Source organism: Chiloscyllium plagiosum, unplaced genomic scaffold, assembly GCF_037043375.1.
Source record: "Chiloscyllium plagiosum isolate Xiang-an unplaced genomic scaffold, Cpla_swu_hap1 HiC_scaffold_6, whole genome shotgun sequence".
Taxonomy (NCBI): domain Eukaryota; kingdom Metazoa; phylum Chordata; class Chondrichthyes; order Orectolobiformes; family Hemiscylliidae; genus Chiloscyllium; species Chiloscyllium plagiosum.
In genome coordinates this window covers 80379023-80401867 of record NW_028270144.1, presented here as the reverse complement: position 1 = coordinate 80401867, position 22845 = coordinate 80379023, and the positions used below count along the sequence as shown (strand labels likewise).

General features: G+C 41.2%; 1 protein-coding gene and 1 long non-coding RNA gene across 3 annotated transcripts in view; both read right to left on the bottom strand.

Annotated features, from left to right (window-relative positions):
* aasdhppt (aminoadipate-semialdehyde dehydrogenase-phosphopantetheinyl transferase) overlaps positions 1 to 22845 on the bottom strand; it is a 79424-nt gene that overhangs the window by 41043 nt on the left and 15536 nt on the right. The window lies entirely within an intron of this gene.
* LOC148149792 (uncharacterized) lies at positions 1511 to 18588 on the bottom strand. The gene is made up of 3 exons (XR_015757440.1): positions 18341 to 18588; positions 2298 to 2411; positions 1511 to 2141 (listed from the first exon to the last, which is right to left on the bottom strand). It is a non-coding gene; the product is annotated as an uncharacterized LOC148149792 (long non-coding RNA).

The window sequence follows — 22845 nt, the reverse complement described above, 5'->3', positions numbered from 1 at the left end:
GGATTTAAGATGTCAACAAAAACGTGAGATATCAACATTACATGTGAGTTTGATTTTTAGAAATTACTTTGATAAATGTTGGCCCCAAAAAATCCTGTAATCAGTCAATGAATGGCGCCAGCTGGATTTGCTCAATTTCCAGATTCACGTCCATGATACTTTTTATTGTCAAGTTGTGAGAAGTTTGTTTTATAGATTGCGTAGTACCCTCTATAGGACATTTCAGAATTCAGTGAACAAGGCTATCAACTGCACGTCTCCTTAACCAATCAGATTGAAGGAGTGTGAAACAAATAGAACTATCTGAACAAGGAAGGCTAAGTGTGAATGGCATTTGACATTGGAATTAGGTATGGAAAGAGAAGATTGGCTTGAGGAGAAAGGAGAATGTTAAAAAAATTGTTTTTAAAAACTCCAATAATTAAAACCTGAAAAAGCTAGACACACTTATAACACTCAGTACCCAACATGTTTATTAGCAGCAATAAACAATGATTGCATTGTTAGATGGGTAATTCGCATTAAAATTAAAACTTAAACAGGTGGCAGTCAAGATATGAGAAGTCTCTCCAAAAAATAAGAAAGATTATTTTTTATTAGTCATCAGATCTAAATTGTGAAATGAGTTTTGTTTTGGCAAGTCATTTACAAGCTGCGTTTCTTGTATGTAGAAAGATAAGAGATTGAAAGTGGCCTGCAAATCTGGTGTGGAGTGGGCAACTGAGGTTAATGAGTGCTCCCGCTAGGTAGTATTTAAGGCTGACATCAGACAGCATTTATCCTTGACAAAATGAATAGCTACTAGAAGGTAAATTGTAACAAAAGCGTGCAGATTCCTATTTAACACAGTGGATGTGCCACAAACCACAACAGAAGTTGTGCTCAGGATAAAGATGGGACTTTCTCTCCACAGGGATTGAGTGGTTAATTCTGTCCCAACATTATCATGGACAGATACATGTGAATGGGTAGTCTGGTGACAATGAGAGCAAATGGCTTTTCCCAAGGCAAGGATCTCTCTCTACCTGTAGATATATTTGGCAGGTCTTGGCCAATTCAGCCAGTGCTGAGCTATTCTTGGTGACAGACATTGAGCTGCCCTCACTTAGAATATATTCTGTGTCCTTGTTACTCTTGGTGCTGCTTCTAAGTGGTGTTCAAAATAGAGAACTATTATTTCAACTGTTGAGGGAGCAAGGTAGGCATTAGTCAGCAGTAGGCTTCCTTTCCAATATTGACCAAATGTTCCATTCTTCAGGATTTAGTGCAGGAAAAGGGTACAGATTCCTCACATGAGGTTACAATCTGAAAAGGTATCACCATAGAATTTATGTGACACCCACTATCAACCAGTTTTGGTAGTGCAAATCCAGCTGGCACCGTTCATTGACTGATTACAGGATCTTTTTGGGCCAACATTTATCAAAGTGGTCAACTCAATGTAATTTCTAAAAATCAAACTCACGTGTAATGTTGCTCATTTTTGTTGACATGAAGAAGTGTCCAGCAGCAGCAGCAGGTGTTGAAGGCAGGGACAGAAGTAGAGAGTCCTGATCAGAGTGCATAGGATAAGCTAAGCTCTTCTTAGCAGGTGCTGAGCTAGTTGTGGGAATGGGGTCACTATTAAGAAGAGGAATTCCAGAAAATATATGAAGTTCTCTCCAAAGAAGCCTTCAAACAGTCTGATTCCAACACTAGCTCCTTAATGTCTCAGGCATTTGTACTGATGACAACTTCCATGAATAAGTGGGGACCTGCATGGGGCATCCAATGTATTAGGCATCTAATTAATGGTCTGAATATTTTATCTGTCAGTTTGAGTAGAATGTAGGAAAGCTTCAACTTGACTGTTCAATACCACCCTGAAGTGCAGCAAAGCCTCTACAGCACTGAGCTGGAATGGAAGGCCTTATGGCTTATGAAAGGGACGTAGAAAAACAGAATGTGGAAATGGAACACTGGTCAAGGCGCTGTTACATCTCTTACCTTGTCCCCTTAGTAAAGGTTTCATATGGTACCTCCTGACCAGGTGTCCATGGGAGTAGCCTGGAGGTGTTCTAATGTACTACAAAATCAGCACCTTCTTCTCATGTTGTATAAAATGGTGTCCCTTTTTCAACTCTGTTTGTCGCATCCTGTTTCTCATAAGTGCAAGATGAAAGCTGCAATGTCATGTCTCCTTTTATCAGTGGTTAAGTTCTGTGCTGTTTTGTGCAGTGCAGCATGCCACAATCATTCTGTGCTAAATGCAGCTTGCTGGCACATACCGGAAGGTGTCTCTAGATTAATTCATTCACCTGAGTTACATCTTCAGCTTCCCAATGGCTTGTTCAATGACCACTCCTATGTTCATATAGCTTGCGTTGTACTTTTCCTGGGACGGTCTCCCGATAGTACTCATCAGTTACATCCTTTGAAGGTAGCCCTTAAATTCAAGGACTTGACTATTCATAATGAAAAAACATGGCAGCTTGCATTATACCTCTGCACAAGAACACATATCTTGTGCTTATGTGAAATGACCACTGAATGGTGTTTTTTTTGGTGACTACCACCAATCCGACTCTTACACAGTGGCTGCTCACTTAAGTCTGCTATTTACATTGATGATTGCTAATCTGTATTGGTTTGCTGTCAAATCGAGGAAGTGTCAAAAGTAATTTCTCAGCTGGTTTGCTTTCATTTTCTTCAACATTGTATATTCAATTGTAAAAGGTTTAATAATATTCACAGCTCTAAGAATATCAAAGGAGTTCACAAATTAAACGTGCAGAATACCACAATATGCATCTGACAAAGCTTTGGCTATGTATATTTCCAGCTCAGAGTGCCATCTTATGGAATTTCCTGATCCCTACAGTGGTAACAAATTTTAAACTTGCAATAAATACTCCCTGACAGAAATTCATAGATGTAATTTCAACAAACTTTGAGATTCTAAACATTTGACATTATACTATAAATTCTGGCAAGTGTTTAATAATGAATTTGAAAAGAATCTGATAGGAGTTAATTCATTTTCAAGATATGTTGTCTCTTTCTTCTCCCTCCAGTTACTCCAACCATAGCTTTGGCAAATAGGGTTAAGGAGAATCCAAAGGGATTCTGCAAACACTAAGGACAACAGTGTAACTAGGTAGAGAATATGACCCCTTAAAGAGTAGCAAGACCACCTATGGGGGAGATACTAAAGGAGCATTTTGTATCAGTATTTACTGTGGAGAAGGATATGGAAGACAGAGAATGTGGGGAAATAATTGGCGACATCTTGAAAAAAGTCCATATTACAGAGGAAGTAGTGCTGGACATCTTTAAATGCATAAATGTGGATAAATCACTGGGACATGTTCAGGTGTACCCTATGTGGGAAACTAGGGAAGAAATTGCTGGGTCCCTTGCTGAGATATTTGTATCATTCAGGTGAGGTGCTGGAGCACTGGAGGTTGGGTAACGTGCTGCCATTGTTTAAGAAAGATAGTAAGAAAAAGCCAGGGAATAAGAGACCAGTGAGCCTGAAATTGGTGGTGGGCAAATTGTTGGAGGCAATCCTGAGGGACAGGAATTACATGTACTTGGAAAGGAAAGGACTGATTAGAGATAGTCAACATGGCCTTTGTGAGTGGGAAATCATGTCTCACGAGCGAAGAAGTAAGAAAGGACAATGCTGAGGGTAGAGTGGTAGATGTGATCTATATGGACTTCAGTAAGGCATTCAACAAGATTCCTCATGGTAGACTGGTTAGTAAGGTTAGATCACGCGGAATACAGGAAGAACTAGCCATGTGGCTACAGAACTGGCTCAAAGGTAAGAGACAGAGGGTTGCTTATCAGACTGGAAGCCTGTAATCAACAGTGTGCCACAGGGATTGGTGCTGGCCCACTGCTTTCTGTCATTTATAAAAATGATTTGGATGTGAACATAGAAGGTATGGTGTGATGATGCTGTCACTTTAAAAAGGTTCTTTTGTCATAAAGGCAAAGTTGGTGAAATGTCTGGGCAAGAGCCTAGTTTAACAATGGCAGGGGGAGTTGTCAGTTCTCCCCGTTCAGGTTTTTTCTAGTTTCTTTTAGTTGTAACAGTGAGAAGCGGCTGCAGTCCAGAGAAAGGTTCCAAGCTTCAGCAGTTGATTCTTGACTGGCTTCACTCTCTGAAATCTCTCCTGCCTGTAAGAACTGATGTTTGAATTTACCTTTTGCCAAGGGGTATGTTTAGGGGATGTTGCGGGAACTGAAACAGCTATTTAACCGTTTGAAAACTCAACCAACTTGATAACTAGGTTATTCTAAATTCTGTTTTCTTTTCGAACATAGAACATAGCACAGTACAACACAGTACAGGGCCTTTGGCCCTCGATATTGAGCCAGCCCTTTTATACTACTCTAAGATCAGACTAACCAACATACCCTTCATTGTACTATCTTCCATGTGCCTATCCAAGAGTCACTTAAATGTCCCTAATTATCCAACTCCACTACCACTGCCAGCAGTGCATTCCACTGTGTAAAGAATCTACCTATGTCATGTTCCCTAAACCTTTCTCCAAATCACCTTAAAATTATGCCCCCTTGTGATAGACATTTCTGCCATGAGAATAAGTCTCTGGCTATCCACTCTATCAATGCCTCTCAACATCTGTACACCTCTCTCAAGTCATGATTTGGAAATGCCGGTGTTGGACTGGGGTGTACAAATTTACAAATCACACAACACCAGGTTTAATTGGAAGCACTACTTTCAGAGACAACCACCTCATGAAGGAGCGGCCCTCTGAAAGCTAGTGCTTCCAATTAAACCTGTTGGACTATAATCTGCCGTTGTGTGATTTGTAACTCTCTCAAGTCACCTCTCATCGTTCTTTGCTCCAATGATAAAAACCTTAGCTCCCTCAACCTTTCTTCATCAGATATGCCCTCCAGTCCAGGCAGCATCCTGGTAAATCTCCTCTGCACCCTCTCCATATCTTTCCTATAATGAGGCAACCAGAACTGAACACAATATTCCAAGTATGGTCTAACTAGGGTTCTATAGAGCTGCATCACAACCTTGTGGCTCTTAAACTCAAACCCTCTGCTAATGAAAGTCAACACATCCTACGCCTTCTTAACAACCCTATCAACTTGGGTGGCAACTTTGAGGGATCTATAGACATGGACCCAAGATCTCTCTGTTACTCCACACTGCCAAGAATCCTGCCTTTACCCTGTTCTGCACTCAAATTGGACCTTCCAAAGTGAATGACCACACTTGTCCAGGTTGAACTCCATCTGCCACTTAACAGCCTAGTTCCTATCAATGTCCCATTGCAACCTACAACAGCCCTCAAAACTATCCACAACTCCAAAAACCTTTGTATCATTGGCAAACTTACTAACCCATGCTTCCATTTCCTCATCCAAGTCATGTGTAAAAATCACAAACAGCAGAGGTCCCAGAACAGATCCCTGCGGAACACCACTGGACACCGAGCTCCAGGCTGAATGCTTTCCGTCTACTATCACCCGCTGTTTTCTATGGGCCAGCCAATTCTGTCTCCAGACAGACAGTTTTACCTGCATCCCATGCCTCCTTACTTTCTGAATGGGCCTGCCATGAGGAACCTTATCAAACACCTTGCTAAAATCCAAGTACACCACATCCACTGCTCTACCTTCATCAACGTGTTTTGTCACATCCTCAAATAATTCAATAAGGTTTATGGGGCATGACCTGTCCCTAACAAAGCCATGCTGACTATCTCTAATCAAATTATGGCTTTCCAAATAATCATAAATGTTGTCTCTCAGAATCCTGTCCAACACTTTGCCAATCACTAATGTAAGACTGATTGTCTGTAATTCCCAAAATTATGCATATTCCCTTTCTTGAAGAAGGGAATAACATTTGCCACCCTCCAATCATCTGGCACTACTCCAGTGGACAGTGAGGACGCAAAAATCATTGCCAAAGGTACAGCAATCTTTTCCCTCGCTTTCTGTAGTAACCTAAGGTTTTTCCCATCTGGCCCAGGGGATTTATCTGTCCTTATGTTTTTCAAAATTTTCAGCACATCCTCCTTCCGAACATCAATCTCTTCTAGCATATCAGTCTGTTTCACGCAATCCTCAGGAACATCAAGTTCCCTCTCAGTAGTGAATGCTGAAGCAAAGTATTCATTAAGGACTTCCCCTACTTCTTCAAACACCTGGCGTATGTTCCCTCCACTATCCCTGATCAGCCCTACCCTAACTCTAGCCATTCTCATGTTCCTCACGCAAGTGTAAACACCTTAGGGTTTTCCTTAATCCTATCTGCTAAAGCTTTTCCATGCCCCATTTGAGCTTCTCCCAAGTCCACTCTTCAGTTCCTTGTAACCCTCTAAAGCCTTGTCTGATCCTTGCCTCCTCAACCTTAAGTAAGCTTCCTTCTTCATCTTGACACGGTGTTCCACATCCCTTGTCACCCATGCTTTCCTTGCCTCAGTGGGACAAACCTATTCAGCACCATCAGCAAATGTCTCCTAAACAACCTCCACATTTCTGTCTTGCATTCCACTGAGAACATCTGTCCCTATTTAGGGGCCCCAGTTCCTGCCTAATAACATTGTAATTCCTCCTCCCCCAATTAAATCCATACCCATACTGTGTGCTCCTATCCCTCTCCATGTGTAAAGGTCAGGGTATTGCAATCACTGTCACCAAAATGCTCTTCCATCAAGAGATCTGACGTCTGGCCTGGTTTGTTGCCAAGCACCAAATCCAATATGGCCTCCTCTCTAGTCAGCCTATCTACATATTGTGTCATCAGGAACCCTTCCTGGACATACCTGACAAAAAACTGCTCCATCCAAACTATTTGAACTAAGTAGGTTCCAATTAATATTGTTCGTGTTTCAACTGTAGAGTTTAATTAAATTTTGTTTTGCTTAAAGCTGAGTGGTTTGACCAGCTGCATCACACCTGGAACACCCACTTCACATTTACCTTTAAAATAAGAAAGAGTTAGAGTTAGGCTACATTCTTGACATATTTTGAGGGTGTCTGGGCTGGCCCATAACAGATAGGGGGCTCATCCAGGATTGGCTTGGTAGTTCCAATTTGGGCTTAGGGTTGCTGGACTCAAAGTGGCGAGTAGCAGGTGTTAGTGTCTTTTGTTCAGTGCTAAATTCGGATGGTTTAAACAGTGCTTGGAAGGGTAATGTCTCTTACACTAAGAGTTTTCTGGGGGTGGAAGAAGTGACTTTAGGGGCTTTACAAAAGGTGAACAAGGCAAAGCTACTGTTATTGGCAGATAAGCTGGAGTTACAGAGGTAACTTCATCCGTGAGAAAAGGAGAAATAATTACAATAGCTTGGCATTTAAACTTGCTGTAAGGGCCATTAGAATTTTTGGAAATGGCTAAAATTCAATGAAGCAGCTTGGGTTTGAGGCAAAAGGAAAAATAAAGAGAAAAAGAAATGAAACAATGTGAAATGCAATTAAAAGCAGAAAAGAGAAAAAAAAATCATCCAATCATAACAAAAGGGACAGAATCGCTTTAGCAGAACAAAAAGAAGAGGAAGGCCCTCGAGAAGAAAAGGAGAAAGAGAGACAGGAAAGGGAGAGAGAGAGAAAATTTGAACTTCATAAATTAGAACGTCGACAGGAAAGTTGGCTTAATAGGATGGAGGTGAAGGTATAAGGCAGGCTTAATGAGGAAGAAAGTGAGGATGAGCAAAACAATCATAGGCAAAGGCCTGGTGAGGATCTGTTTAAATATATCCAAGCATTGCCTAAATTTGATGTGAAACATGTAGAAGCCTTTTTCATCTCATTTGAGAAGGTGGCTAAACAGATGAAGTGGTCAGTAACCACGTGGGTTTTGTTGATCCAAACAAAGCTGGAAGGTGAAGCTAGTGAGGTATTTGCATCACTATCAGGAGGAGGTATCTGGCGAATACGAGGAGGTGAAGAAAGCTATCTTACGTGCATATGAGCTTGTGCCAGAAGCCTATGGGCAATGTTTCAGGAATCTAAGGTAGGACCCTGGTCAAACATATATTGAGTTTGAAAGGATCAACAAAGTAATTTTGGTAGATGGATATAAGCATTAAAAATAGACCAATCAATGACGCTGTTAGAGAGACAATTATTTTGGAGGAGTGCAAAAATTCATTTTCTGAGTAGTGAGAACTCGTGGAAAAGTAAAGAGTTAAAATGGCAAGGTTAGCAGCTGATAATTATGAGTTGGTTCATAAACTAAAGTTTGGCTTCCAACATCAATTACAATCCATGAGGGATAGAAATTTGTGAAAAGAAATCCTCATGTGGTAAGGGAAATGTAGATCTCGGGGTAAAGGGAAGTTAAAAAGCTCTGCAATAAAGTAGGCCACATGAAATCAATGTTGGTGATTTAAAAAGCACTGGGAAAATAGGTGTAGGAAAACAGGATAAGCCAGTGAATTTTCTTGAAGTGGTAAAGAAAATCATAATGGAAGCCAGAATGTACAACCTGGTCAGAGTTGGTTAAGGAGGAAGTGCAAGATCTTAAACCATTTACTTGCGAAGGTAAGGTTTACTCACAGAGGCCAGGTAAAGAGTTTACAGTATTAAGAGATATGGGATCATGTCAATCTTTGACGTTGAGAGATGTGGAAATATGTAATTCAGAAGGTCTACTGCCAGAAAAACTGCTAGTATATGAAAATCATGGTATGATACGAAGTGCTCAATTATGTAGAGTGAGGTTAGTGCGTCCAGTGAAAAGTGGAGAAGTGGTGGTAGGAGAACTGGAAAAACTCTCGGCTCCACAAATACAATTTGTTCTTGCTAACGATATAGCTGGGTGACAGGTAGGAGTGCTGCCTACCATAGTTGAAAAGCCAATGGAAAATCAGACAACTGAGATATTAAAGGAAGCATATCCTGAGATTTTTCCTGACTGTGTGGTAACAAGGTCAAGAAGCCACCAGTTGAAACAGGAGGAGAAATTAAAGAATACAGATAAGGAAGTTGAAGTAGAATTATCAGAGACCATGTTTGATCAAATGGTTAAAACAACAGGTGCAGGTGGAGGACAAAGTGGATGTCTTTAGCTGAGAGAAATTAATTGAGTTACAGCAGAAAGATGAAAAACTAAAGCAATTGTATCAACAAGTGTACATGAAAGAAGAATCTGAGTGTATCCCTGAGTGCTACTATCTTAAAAATGAGGTCTTAATGAGGAAATGGAGACCATTCCATATTCAGGCAAATGAAAAATGGGCAGAAAGTCATCAAGTCGTATTACCACTGGTTTATAGAAGGGAGGTGTTGTGAGTTGGGCACGAACTACTGGTAGAAAGTCATTTAGAGGTACGAGAAACTAAAGCTAAAACACAAAAACATTTTTACTGGCCTGGACTGCACAAGGATGTAGAATTTTGCCAGACATGTCATACATGTCAGGTAACTGGAAAACCACAGGCAGTAGTAAAGCCCGCACCTTCAATATCCAGTCCTACATTTGAGGAACCATTTACAAGAGTCTTAATTGATTGTGTAGGACCCCTACCTAAAACGGGAAGTGGGAATCAGTATTTGTTAAAAATAATGGATGTGTTCAGAGTTCCAGGATTGTACAATAGTAACTCAAATCTTTCACTAGATATGGACTACCTACAGAGATACAATCAGATCAAGAGTCAAATTTTACATCAAAATTATTCAAAGAAGTTATAAACAGCTTAGGAATAAAGCAATTCAAATCCACTGCACACCATCCAGAATCACAGGGAGCGCTAGAAAGGTGGCATCAGTTGCTAAAGACCACGCTATGGGCTTATAGTCAAGACTATCCAGATGATTGAGATAAAAAAAGAGATTGAATGCCTGCTCTAAGACAATATAATTAAAGTGAGTTGCAGTGACTGCAGCTCACCCACTGTAATGGTGCCAAAACCAGATGACACACAATGGTCTTGTGTGGACTACTGCAAAGTCAATGCAGTTACAAAGTCTGATTCATATCCAATTCCACGTTTGAAAGACTGTATTGTATAGGTGGGACAAGCAACGTGTATTTCCAAGTTGGACTTACTTAGAAGATACAGGCAGGTACCTTTAACCGAATGAGAAAAGACAATTTCGGCTTTCGTAACACTGAATTGACTGTATCAATTTAACGTTGTGCCATTTGGTACGACAAATGTGCCAGCCACATTTCAAATTCTAACAAATAAAGCCATTTCTGCATTATCCAATTGTGTAGTATACATCGACGACCTGGTGATTTTTAGTCACACATGGAAGGAACATTTGCAGCATGTATCAGAATTATTCCATTGACTTTGCGAGGTAGGCTTGGTGATAAACCTGACTAAGAATGAATTCAACAAAGCCCAAGTCTCAATCCTAGGCCATATGATCGGACATGGACAGGTGGCCCCACGGAATGTGAAAACAAAGACTATTGGGCAGTTTCCCATACCATTAATGAAGAGAGCATAACTATGATTCCTGGGATTGCATGGGTTTTATCAGAAATTTGTACCAAATTTTAGCAGTGTGGCGGCTCCATTTACTGAATAACTGAAGAAAAGCAGGAAGTTCCAGTGGACGGCAGACTGTCAGAAGGCATTTGACAGTCTGAAAGCTGTGTTAACCACTGTCCCGGTATTAGAGACACCTAATTACGCAAAACCATTCAAGGTAGCTATCGATGTAAATTATGTGGGTGTCAATGCTGTACTCTTACAAGATAACGACAAGAAGATAGAAAGACCTATTGGATATTTCTCCGGAAACTGATCGTTCATCGACAGAAATATTTGGCAACTGAGGAGGTGATTTTCAGTTCGGTGCTGGCGTTACAACATTTCAACATTTTGGTTGCCAGTAATGTGTCTAAGACAATCATATATACTGATCATAACCCATTAAAGTTTTTGGAGAAATTTAAGGACAAAAATTCCAGACTGTTGAGATGGATCTTGCTATTGCAGCCATTCAATTTGAAAATTATACAGCTGGGCTGAAGTACTGAACATTGTGGTACCCCATGAGTCTTAGCCTGCCAACATCAGAATGACTCTTTTATTCCCACTCTCCATTTTCTGTTAGCCAATCATGCCTGCCAGTAAAATATCTTCTATCCCACGTGCTTTAATTTTTCTAACCAGCCTTCTTTGGAGGATTTTACCAAAAGTCTTCTGAAAATCTAAGTATACTACATCTGTCAGCTCTTTTATATAAATTTTGTTTTGCAATTTTTCAAAAACTACAACTAATTTATCAAACATAATTTCCCATTTGCAAATACATGCTGACAATGGTGATCAGATAATTATTATCAAGTATCTAACTATCACATCCTCTATAAACATTCCAGCATTTTTGCTACTGCTTACGTAAGACAACAGGTCTGTCGTTCCTTCATTTCTGTCTTTCTCATTTAAAGTGCAGGGAAACATTTACTACTTTCCAAGCCAAAGAAATAGAGTGAGAGTCATACATCATGGAAGCAGACCCTTCAGTCCAACTCATCCAGAATCATTCCAGAATTTGTAGAATTGTGGAATGCATCAACTATCTCTATAGCCACTGTCACAAAGCTGGTCGCTTTTGCATAAAAGCTGTTCCTTTTCTCAAGGATATTGTGTCCTTGGTTTTTTTGCAGAGGGGTTATACAACCCTCCCGGCTCCGAGGTGACTAGTTTGGTATAGAGATGAAAATGGATTTTGAGAGCCCTTTGTTTATATATAAACAGATCAGATTTCAGGCCAAAGTGGTCATATTTTAGATGTGAAAGGGGAGCGGTCAGCTCTCGAGCTGAACAGCTCAGCCTGAATTAATTAGGAGTTCAGCTGTGTGGAAACAGGCTGCGAAACTCTCTCTCCTTCTGCCCTTCTAACTTCAACTTGTAAGTATTTGTTCCATTTTTACTGATTTTTTTAAGGGGGTTTGCTTATTGGGACTGTTGTGTATAATCGGAACAGCATAATTAAGTCTCGTTTGGATAGACTGGGTTCTGTAGGGGTTCTTTATTCTATTCTTTGTGTTTCATTGTATAATTTTGTGAATACATTTTTGTCTGTTTTAAAACCTGGTAGTCAACCTAGCTAGCTTACTCCGGGTAATTTTCACTGTACACTGACCAAAACAAATTGCAAAGTTATGGTCTGGGCTGCCTGCTTAAGAATGTTTTGAGTGGTCTGGCCGAGTCCATAACAGATTGGGGCTCTTTGCAGGACTTTAAACAGCATGTCGTGTCTTTATTTCGGGTGTTGGTTTGGTTGGGTAATCAAAGCTTGGGAATAGTAATGGCTCTTTCAGTCGCTAAATGATTTCTGGAATTGGATACGGTGACTTTAGAAGTTTTGCAAAAGGTGAATAAGACCAAGCTGCGGGAATTAGCAGACCAGCCTGCTTCTGTGAGGAAAGGATAAATAAACGAAGTCTTTTCCCTGGGGTCAGGGAGTCCAGAACTAGAGGGCATAGGTTTAGGGTGAGAGGGGAAAGATATAAAAGAGACCTAAGGGGCAACGTTTTCACGTAGAGGGTGGTACGTGTATGGAATGAGCTGCCAGAGGAAGTGGTGGAGGCTGATATAATTGTAACATTTAAGAGGTATTTGGATGGGTATATGAATAGGAAGGGTTTGGAGGGATATGGGCTGGGTGCTGGCAGGTGGGACTAGATTGGGTTGGGATATCTGGTCAGCATGGACGGGTTGGACCGAAGGGTCTGTTTCTATGCTGTACATCTCTATGACTCTATGAGAGATAGTTACAGCAGCAGCAGCTGGAGAAACCAACAGAATCTATAGAGATGGCGAGAATTCAATCACAAATGAAGCAGCTTGAGTTAGAGGTGAGAGATAAGGAAATGGCAGCAGAAATGAAATAGTTTGAGCCACAGTTAAAAGCAGAAGAGAGGGAAAAAGAGAGAGCTTTTGAACTTCAAAAACTGACACTTAAGAAGGGAAGTCAGTTTAAAAGGCTGGAGATAAAGGCTGAAGGTAACCTTAATGAGGAAGCAGCGCAAACTCATGTGGAAGGGCAGAGAGTTAAAACAGCAAGGTTAGCAGCTGAAGTGGCTGGTCCATAAAACTTGGTTTGGCTTCCTGAATCAATTCCAGTCCATGAGGGATAGGGCAAAGAGAAATCCTCACATGGAAAGGGAAAGGTAGATCGCAGTGAAGATCATAAGGAGAACTTACCACAGGGTAAAAAAGAAACCCTTGAGGGTGGACTAAGAAGTTAAAAAGTTCCAGTGTTTTCATTGTGATAAAGTGGGCCACACAAAATCACAGTGTTGGTGGGCTAGAAGAAAGCCAGATGTAGGAAAACCGGACAAGCCTGGGAGTTTTGTTGGACTAGTAACAAAAAGCAAAAGAGAAGTTTAGACAACTGCCTCACAGTGTACAAGATGATCAGAGGTTGATTAAGGAAGAAGTGCCAGATCTGCTTCAAAATATATATATATGCAAGGGTAAAGTTTATTCACATAGGCCAGGAGTAGAGGTAAAAAGGTTACAATATTATGGGACACAGGATCCTCTCGGTCTGTAATGCTGAAGGATGAGGAGATATGTACTCCTGAGAGACTATTGCCAAAAATGTACTGGTAACAGGAATTCATGGTGAGACAAAAAGTGCTCAGTTGAGGCTAAAGAGTCCAGAGAAGAGTGGAGAATTTGTGGTAGGAGTACTGGACAAACTCTCAGCTCCAGGAATACAATTTGTCCTTGCAAATGATATAGCTGATTCACCGATAGGCGTGCTGCCTACTCTAGTTGAAAAGCCAATGGAGATACATGCAACTGAAGAAATGATGGACGTTTATCCAGGAATTTTTCCAGATTGTGTGATCACAAGATCACAGAGGCACAAGTTGAAGCAGGATCAAAAGGCACAGATAAGGAAGCTGACATAGCTTTATCAGGTACTTTTTTGAACTGATAAGTGGGACAGAGCAGCAGCAAATAGGTAAACATGCAAGTATCTTGAGTTCGGCTAAACTAATCGAGTTACAACAGAAAGATGAAAATTTAAAACAGTTATATCATTTGGCATATAGTGAGAAGAGTGAATTATTAAACAAATGATGTCTTAATGAGAAAATGGAGACCATCACACCAGAAGAGAAATGGGCAGAGATTCATCAAATTGTTTTGCCAGTAGAGTATAGAAAGGAGGTATTGCGAGTGGCCAATGAGCTACCACTTGGAGGTCATTAAGAAATGAGGAAAATACAGATGAAAATACAAAAACATTTTTACTCGCCTGGACTACACAAGGATGTAGTTGAATTTTGCCAGACGTGACAAACATGTTAGCTAATTGGAAAATCCCAGGCAATTATAAAACCTGCACCTTTACTACCTATTCAAACATTTGAGGAACCTTTCACAAGAGTCTTGACTGATTGTGTAGGTCCCCTATCTCAAACAAAAAGTGGGAATAGGTATTTATTAACAATAATGAATGTCTCAACTAGATTTCCAGAAGCAATCCCATTACGCAACATCACAGTTAAAAGGGTTATAGAAGAGTTACTCAAACTTTTTACCAGATACGAACTACCAATAGAGATCCATTCAGATCAAGGATTGAACTTCACATCCAAACTATTCAAGGAGATTATGGATAACTTGGGAATAAAGCAATTCAAATCTGCTGCATACCATCCAGAATTGAAGGGAGTGGTAGAGAGATTGCATCAAATATTAAAGACCATTTTGGGGGCTTATGGTCAGGATTATCCAGCTGATTGGGATAAGCGAGTTCCGTTTGTACTTTTTGCAATCAGGGATGCACCAAATGAATCGACCAAATTCAGTCCATTTGAATTAATTTTTGGGGACGGAGTAAGAGGACCATTAAAATTGATTAAGGAGAAATTAATGTCAGAATTCAGAGACCACCCATTTGGACTATGTGTTCATTAGAGAATGGTAAAATAGAGCTTGAGAATTGGCTAGACAGCATTTAAAAGTATTACAGCATACAATGAAACAGGGATCAGATAAGAAATCACAAATTCACAATTTTGCAACTGGGGATAAGGTATTGGTATTCCTTCCAGTAACAAGTGAGCCTTTAAAAGCTAGGTTTAGTGGACCTTATCAAATTGAGAGGAAATTGAGTGAGGTGAACTACCTGATAAGGACTTCAGATAGGAAGAAATCTCACAGAGCATGTCATGTGAATATGCCTAAAAGGTATTTTGATAGGGAAGGAAAGCCAGAGGAGAAGGTGTTAATGACTACAGCACAGAAGGAAGAACCAAGTTCAGAGGACTCTGAATTGGACATTCCTTAAATCAAATTGGACAATGAGGAAGTTGTCAAAAATTGGGATAAACTATTGGGTTACCTTCCACAAGACAATCAAAATGATCTGAAAGAGTTATTACTATCACATGGGGAGATATGCAGAAGTAAACTAGGAAGTACTAACCTAATTATGCATGATGTAGAGATAGGAGATGTTGTTCCAATTGAGCAACATCCTTATCGGCATAACCCTCTAAAGTTGGCACAGGTTCAGAAAGAGATAGAGCGCGTGCTCCAAGATGGCATAATCAAAGTGAGTTACAGTGACTTGAGCTCACCCATAGTCATGGTGCCTAAGCCAGATGGTACTCAATGGTTATGTGTGAACTATCGCAAAGTCAATGCCATTACAAAGACTGATGCATGTCCAGTTCCATGGTTGGAGGACTGTGTCAAAAAAGTGGGTCAAGCAGCTTACATTTCTAAGTTAGACTCGCTCAGAGGCTGGCTAGCACTCTGGATTTTTAATCCAGTGATCCGAATTCTATGACTCTAGTATTTCTGTCAGAGAAAGCAAAGGGAATTTTGACTTTCATGACGTCAGATGGATTATATCAGTTCAAAGTCAAGCCATTTGGTATGAAAAATGCTCTAGCCATATTTCAGAGACTGACTAATAAGGTCATTGCCAGGTTACCCAATTGTGTGGCGTATATTGATGACGTGGTGATTTTTAGTCACTCAAGGAAGGAACAGTAACAGCATTTATTGAACTTGTTCAATTGACTTCAGAAGGCAGGCTTGGTGGGAAAGCTAGCTAAAAGTGAATTTGCCAAAGCCCAAATCACCTTCCTGGGCCATGTTATTGGATATTGGATAAAATGGCCTCACAAGATGTTAAAACTATAGAAATTGGGGAAGTTCCCACACCGTTGACAAAAAAAGCATACTACGGTTCCTGGGATTGAGTGGATTTCACCAAAGATTTATGCTGAACTTTAGCAGTGTGGCTGCTCCACTCACCGAATTGTTAAAAAAAGGGCAAGAAATTTCAGTGGACAGCAGACTGTCAAAAAGCCTAAAAACTGTGTTAACCACTGCCCTAGCATTAGCCACCCTGGATTACACAAAGCCTTTCAATGTGGCTATCGATGCCAGTGATGTGGGTGTTGGTGTAGTGCTCCTGCAGGAGGATGACAAGGGGATGGCAAGACCCATTGGGTATTTTTCCAGGACATTGAACGTTCATCAACAGAAATATGGTGAAGAAAGAGACTTTAAGCTTGATGTTGGCATTACAACATTTCAGTGTTTATATTAGTGACTGTTAAGGGCAGCACCGTGACTCAGTGGTTAGCACTACAGCCTCACTGCACTAGGGACCTGGGTTTGATTCCCACCTCAGGCAACTGTCTATGTGGAGTGTGCACATTCTTCCTGTGTCTGCATGAGTTTCCTCCCACAATCCAAAAGATGCGCAGGTCAGGTGAATTGGCCAAACTAAATTGCCAAGTCAGGGGTAAATATAGAGTAGGGGAATGGGTCTGATGGGTTACTCTTTGGAGGGTCGGTGTGGACTTGCTGGGCCAAAGGACCCGTTTCCAAACTGTAGGTAATCTAATCTACATTACCAGCAATGCATCTGAGATAATCATATACACTGATCATAACCCATTGACATTTGTCGAAAAATTTAAGGACAAAAATGCCAGATTGAGCTTGTTGTTGCAGTCATTCGATTTGACAATTGTGCATGTGGCAGGTCACGAAAACGTGATTGCTGGTGCGTTATCGAGGCTCGAATGAGATAGAGGCGCGTTCAGTGGCGGGTGTGGCACGGCCTGAATTCGCAGCATGTGGTTGTGCATGTTTGCATGTTTATAATTAGTACAGTGTATATGTGTGTTTTAGACTACTAACCAGTTTGTTTTTGTAGGGTTTTAAAAATGAAGCCATATTTTGATATTAATGGTTCATTTTTTTTAAGGAGGGGGAGGTGTCACAAAGCTGATCCCCTTTTTTCTAAACGCTGTTCCTTTTCTCAAAGATATAGTGCCCTTGATTTTCTTCAGAGGGGTCATAAAACTGTCCCATCTCCGAGGTGACTAGTTTAGTACAGAGATGAGAAAGGTTGTTGAGAGCCCTTTGTTTAAATGTAAACAGATCAGATTTCAGGCCAAAGTGGTCATGTTTTACATGGGAACTCTATAGTGAAAGGGGAGCGGTCAGCTCTCTAGCTGAACAGCTCAGCCTGAACTAATTGGGAGTTCAGCTGTGTGGAAAAAGGCTGCGAAACTCTCTCTCTCTGCTTCTGTCCTTCGAACTTCAACCTGTAAGTATTTGGTCCATTTTTACTGATTTTTTTAAGGGGGTTTGCTGATTGGGACTGTTGTGTATAATCAGAACAGCGTAATTAAGTCACGTTTGGATAGACTGAGTTCTGTAGGGGTTCTTTATTCTGTTCTTTGCATTTTGTTGTGTAATCTTGTGAATAAATGTTTGTCTGTTTTAAAACCTGGTAGTCAACCTCACTAACTTACTCCAGGTAATTTTCACTGTACACTTACTGAAACAAATTGCAAAGTTATGGCCTGGGCTGCCTGCTTAAGAATGTTTTGAGTGGTCTGGCCTAGTCCATAACACCACCTCCTTCAACACTCTGGAATACTGACCATCAGAGACTGGGGAATTATCAACTTCAGCCCCATTCATTTGTCCAGTATAACCTTATGAATAGAGTTGATCCAAGTTTTAGCTATGCACATTCCTCCCGCTGGGCCCACTTTTCCATGATTGGTCATTGCTTTTATCCGGTGTTTTTCTGCTCTTCATAACTACTTGTCCCCAGGGATTGCAGTCAGCAGTAATAATTTCCTACTCATCAACTTTGATCCTGGTTGAGGTATCGTTTGCAGATGTTGTCCATTCTATGTACACTTCAACCAGTTTATGCACTAATAATACTTTACCCAGTGAAGTGGACCAAGGGACAGAGAATTCAGTTTGTCTTTCAACATGATTTTATCAAGAAAATACTCCTTATTGAAACACCATGTGAACATTTCCCCGATTTCCACAATATTTACTCTCTATCTAGCTCTATCTATCTAAGAAAGGATATTACTCACAATGATCCATATATTTGAGTTGAGCCATTGGAATCTCCTTTCTCTTCAACATAGGGCTGGCTTTCTTCCAATAAGCTGAGCCTTGCAGGTCAGGGTGGATCTTTCCAGGGTCTTGGGTTGCTGCAAGTCTTCACTGAGGGGCTGGCTTCCAGGAGTGTGTTTTTGTGTCTCTTTGTCCCAGCCCTTTCTGAATGTTCTGTGGCCTTTGGCTACTGGGGTCATGAGTTGGGTTCAAGGCAGCCAAAGGGGTCACGCCAACACCCTTTACTGTTGCCATGCCAGGGAGGCGAAAAGTGCATATACTTGGGCAATGGCTGGAAATCAAGGTACCAGAAAGTCTAATCAGCACTTTTCCAACACACAACCCTTGGGCTAGTTGTAACTGTATCTCCCTGAATCTTTATGACCTCTTTGCCTTTGGTTTCCGCTGTTGTCTGTAGCAGATAGTAGCTCGCTGCTGTTTAATTTGATTTGCTGGGCTAATTTTCTGTCAGGCCAATTTCTTGCATTGTGGGTCAATTTAGAACATTCAATTTTGGATCATGGTTGCTTGGCCACAGTCCTTCCTCTTGATCACCTGAAACGTCTCACAAAACTGGGATCAAAGACTCAGACCATGTTCTTGTGCAGGCACATATCAAGTATCAGATGGATAGCTCAATTCCCCAAGAATCTGGGTTCTCCATTGTACATAGACAGCAATACCCAAAATATTAACTCTGTTTCTCAATTGTATCAATAAGCTTAACAGTACTATATACAAATAACTTAATATATAAATTGACAATTAATCATTCACGTATACGAGCTCACTCTTAAGCCTCTTTTGCAGTTAGCAACACCTGATCAAGTAAAATTCACAGCGCAACAATTTATATAATCCTTTTCGCGACACAGTCTGAGTTAATTAGTTTCTTGGCTTCCACTGTAGCAGCACAGTTAGTTTTTGGATAAGATCCTTCTCCCAGCAGAAGAATTAAACTGTGAGAATGGTAAGAAAGATCAATGAAAACAGGATGGACAGCACAGTGAAGTGTGATAGGAGACATACTCATGGGGTTATCTGCACATTCAAGTCCTATTCCCAGAAGTCATCCCACCAATTAGACACTTTGATTTCCCTGATCCCTTTTTAAATTTCCTCTGTCTTCTAAATAATAGTAGCAAAGGCTTTATGTGCATTTACCAATTATGTCCAGATCTGCTGCAGTCTTTCTGGTAGGAGTTAAATACCACTGTCATACTTCTCCCAATTATCCCCATCACTGACATCAACAAAGATCTCACTTCTCCTGTGGACGTCTGTGCACTCAATTAGGCCTACCCTGGCTGCCCTGTTTAGCCTAATACAAAACATGGTGTTTTGGATACTACATGTGAGGGTCCAAAATTGGCAATGTTCCGCGAAGTTGTGGTGCAGTATTCTAACTTGCCCCATACTCTACTCTGGTGATTTCCGTGTACAAGTCCAATTTAGAACAGTATTTATCTAGAAACCACACAAGGAACATTCACGTGAATAAATGGGGTATAGGTACACTATTACTTCTTTTGTCTGCTGACATTTATCCAGAGTGGTCCCTACAAGCCATCCCTCTTTCTCAACAGTGTACAGCTGTTGTATCCTAACTGTATTCCCTCTCAGATAATGCTGATATTTTCCACCTCAAAGACTTGTAACCCATTTTGATTTGGGTGTTATAATCCAGATGCTCAGTACCATATCCCTACAATCACTGTCAAACCAGTGTCAATTGCTGTAATTCACAATTTGAAATATTGGCGTGTCTCTTCGCACAGAACAAGTGCTCCATCTGCTGGTAGTCCTAGCTTAGCCTGCTTGAGGTTCTCCCGCAATTGTTTAATCATCCACGGACCATAAATTCTGCTGTGTACCGTCATCATCTATTTCAGTCTGGATGAACTTGTTTATGGACCTGCCGTGCCCTTCGAGCACTGTCACCAGATGTTGGTCTGTCTGATTTTCTTTTATTCTCCCTTCAGCATCTTGCTGTCTAGACTAGTCTGTTTAACTTGCTGGGTTTAAAGTCTGAATTATCCAAATTAGCCAAAACAAGGGTACTGACCATGGACACTCCTGCTTGATAAGCTGTTGTCAAATCATTCAGCATATCTTTTACTATGCTCTGCTGGCCTCTTCAGTATCAATCCCTGTTTTCCAACTTAATAGCCAATGGATCAAATACAAATATGATTTCTGAAACTGGGAAGGGCAGCTAGGTTCGGATTATATCTAACAGCATCAGTACTAATTCGTGGTGTATGTTGTCTATAGGGTTTTGCCTGTTTGTATTAAAACGACCCCATTTTGTGGCTCTGGGGGAGTCCTCAAACATACGTGCAAGGGTGCACTTCTGACTAGTTTTAGCCCATTTCTAGTTTCATACAGGACATATTTCCTCTTATGATCTGAATTTATAGCCCTTTCTCCGGGCCGATAGCCAAACAACCCACTTCTGTGCATCATTTTGTGGAAAAAACCCAACAGTCAGCTGTGGTGACTGCACTCAGCTAGCAACAATCTAAGCTCCCAGTTGTCTTCCTATACACAAGCTGCTGGTTGTTACATGCACACATCATAGATTTGTACAATGGATGCACAAGATTTATTCTCATATTTGCCTGCCTTTGGCAGGGCAAACTACTCAGAGCTATGTGTAGTCTTGCCTAATTAGCACTCCTGATGATCGCATCCTGGCAATCCAGCCAACGATGCAGTCCAACAGGCTGTGTGTTGTCATCCTGGACAGGGGATTAAGGTGGAATTTGTTACGCTCCTTTCTAATATCTGACTAAGTCTGGATACCTCCCCACACTTCTCTATCTGCAGGGATTTGTTTTCTAACTCTGTCTGGTCTCATCCTGCACTGGGCTCCTCCCAAAATTTGCTTTTATCGAATTCTTCCAATTCCCCTTTCCTTAGTCAATTGCATGTGTTTCTGACCTCACCTCAGGCTTGACATTTGTTAATCCAAAATGGAGCTCAGAACCAGTCAATGCATTGGCACTGTCAGAAGTCCAGGTGATTAAAATTTCGATGAGATGAAACATGGCCAAAAAAACAAAATGGCCTTTGATCAGATATTGAGAATGGCCAAAGGATGAAGATAGCCCAACTTTGGCCTACAATAGTATTAATTAGTGGAACACCAGGGTTAGGATGTAATGGACTGTGTGTATGAGAGAGGGGGTTAGGGGGGAGAAGAGAGTGAGTGCGCGTGTGAGCGGGCATTGGACCCCCTGCCCCATTGGGAGGGCTCTGGCTGCCAGGGACATGTCTCTCCATCATGCTTCAGTGGGAGTGTTGGAATGACTGTCTTCATAAAAGGGTTGTCTCTGTCTCTGGGCTAGAGCGTCACATAGGATGTTTACTTGGGTGGACTGTCTCTAACCATCCGTTTCACTTCAGGGCTGCTGCGAACTAAGACCTGCCTCTTCTGACCAGAATTAGTGGAGTCAGCTGTGGTTCAGTTCCCGAGGTTGGGGCCTCAGGAGAGATAATGTCCAGGGTTGGCCTGGATCCTGAATTTGGATTGGGTCAGGATGAATAGTTGGTCTGGGGCCTGGATCAGGGCTCTGGTTGGGGTCCACTTCTCCCACTTCCCAATGTGGCATGTGGAATCGATGGCTGCTGCTCTGGAGGCATTTATCTGGTTAATATGGTACCACCCGGTTTTTCCTGCATCTAGCAAAAGTGAGCACACAGATAGATGGGATAGACTTGTCCAGCACCGAGTAGGGACTTGAATATCTGGGGTACAGGAATGTTTCTGGCTGGAAAATTTGTAACATCACCTACTGCCCTAACTCAATGTCTACCAGTTCACTTTCCCACCAAAGTACACCTTGCTCCACCTTTTCCTTTTCACAATTCTTATATCTGCGGCTTTGTGTGTGGCTATATGTTTTCCAATAGAATTTCACAGATTACTATGACAGAGGGCTTCGACCTTGGGTTCTCACAGGTCCAGTCCTGTTAAGGGTTCAATACCTCTCATAGGCCGTCTGGTGATTGGAAAGCGAGGGAGTGAATTCAATTGAACTGGAAGGTGAGTTCTTTGTGGGTAAAACTACAGTCCACCATTGCGTTTGTTTTGCTGGAATATCTTTTGCAGCCTCCCTTTGAGTTGCAATTCATCCTCTCCACAGTCCCACAGGATTGAGGATGGTCGCCAATGTGGAACTCTTAGCTAACATCAAATATATTCAATGCCTGCATTAGATGAGATGTGAAATGGATTCCCTGGTGCAAAACTGCATCCTGTGAAAGCTTACTGAATTAAGATTCCTGTTGCAAATTTTGTGTTTGAGTAGGTAACAACTCTACCCATTTGCCAAGAATGTCCACGATGGCCTGGATACTGCTCATATCCCTCTTCACAGGGTGGAAGTTTTCTCTTTGAAGGTCACTCCATGGCCCTATTACTGGCCTAGTATGCCTTAACTCTCTTTTACTGGCACACTTGTCTGGGTGCAGATGATAT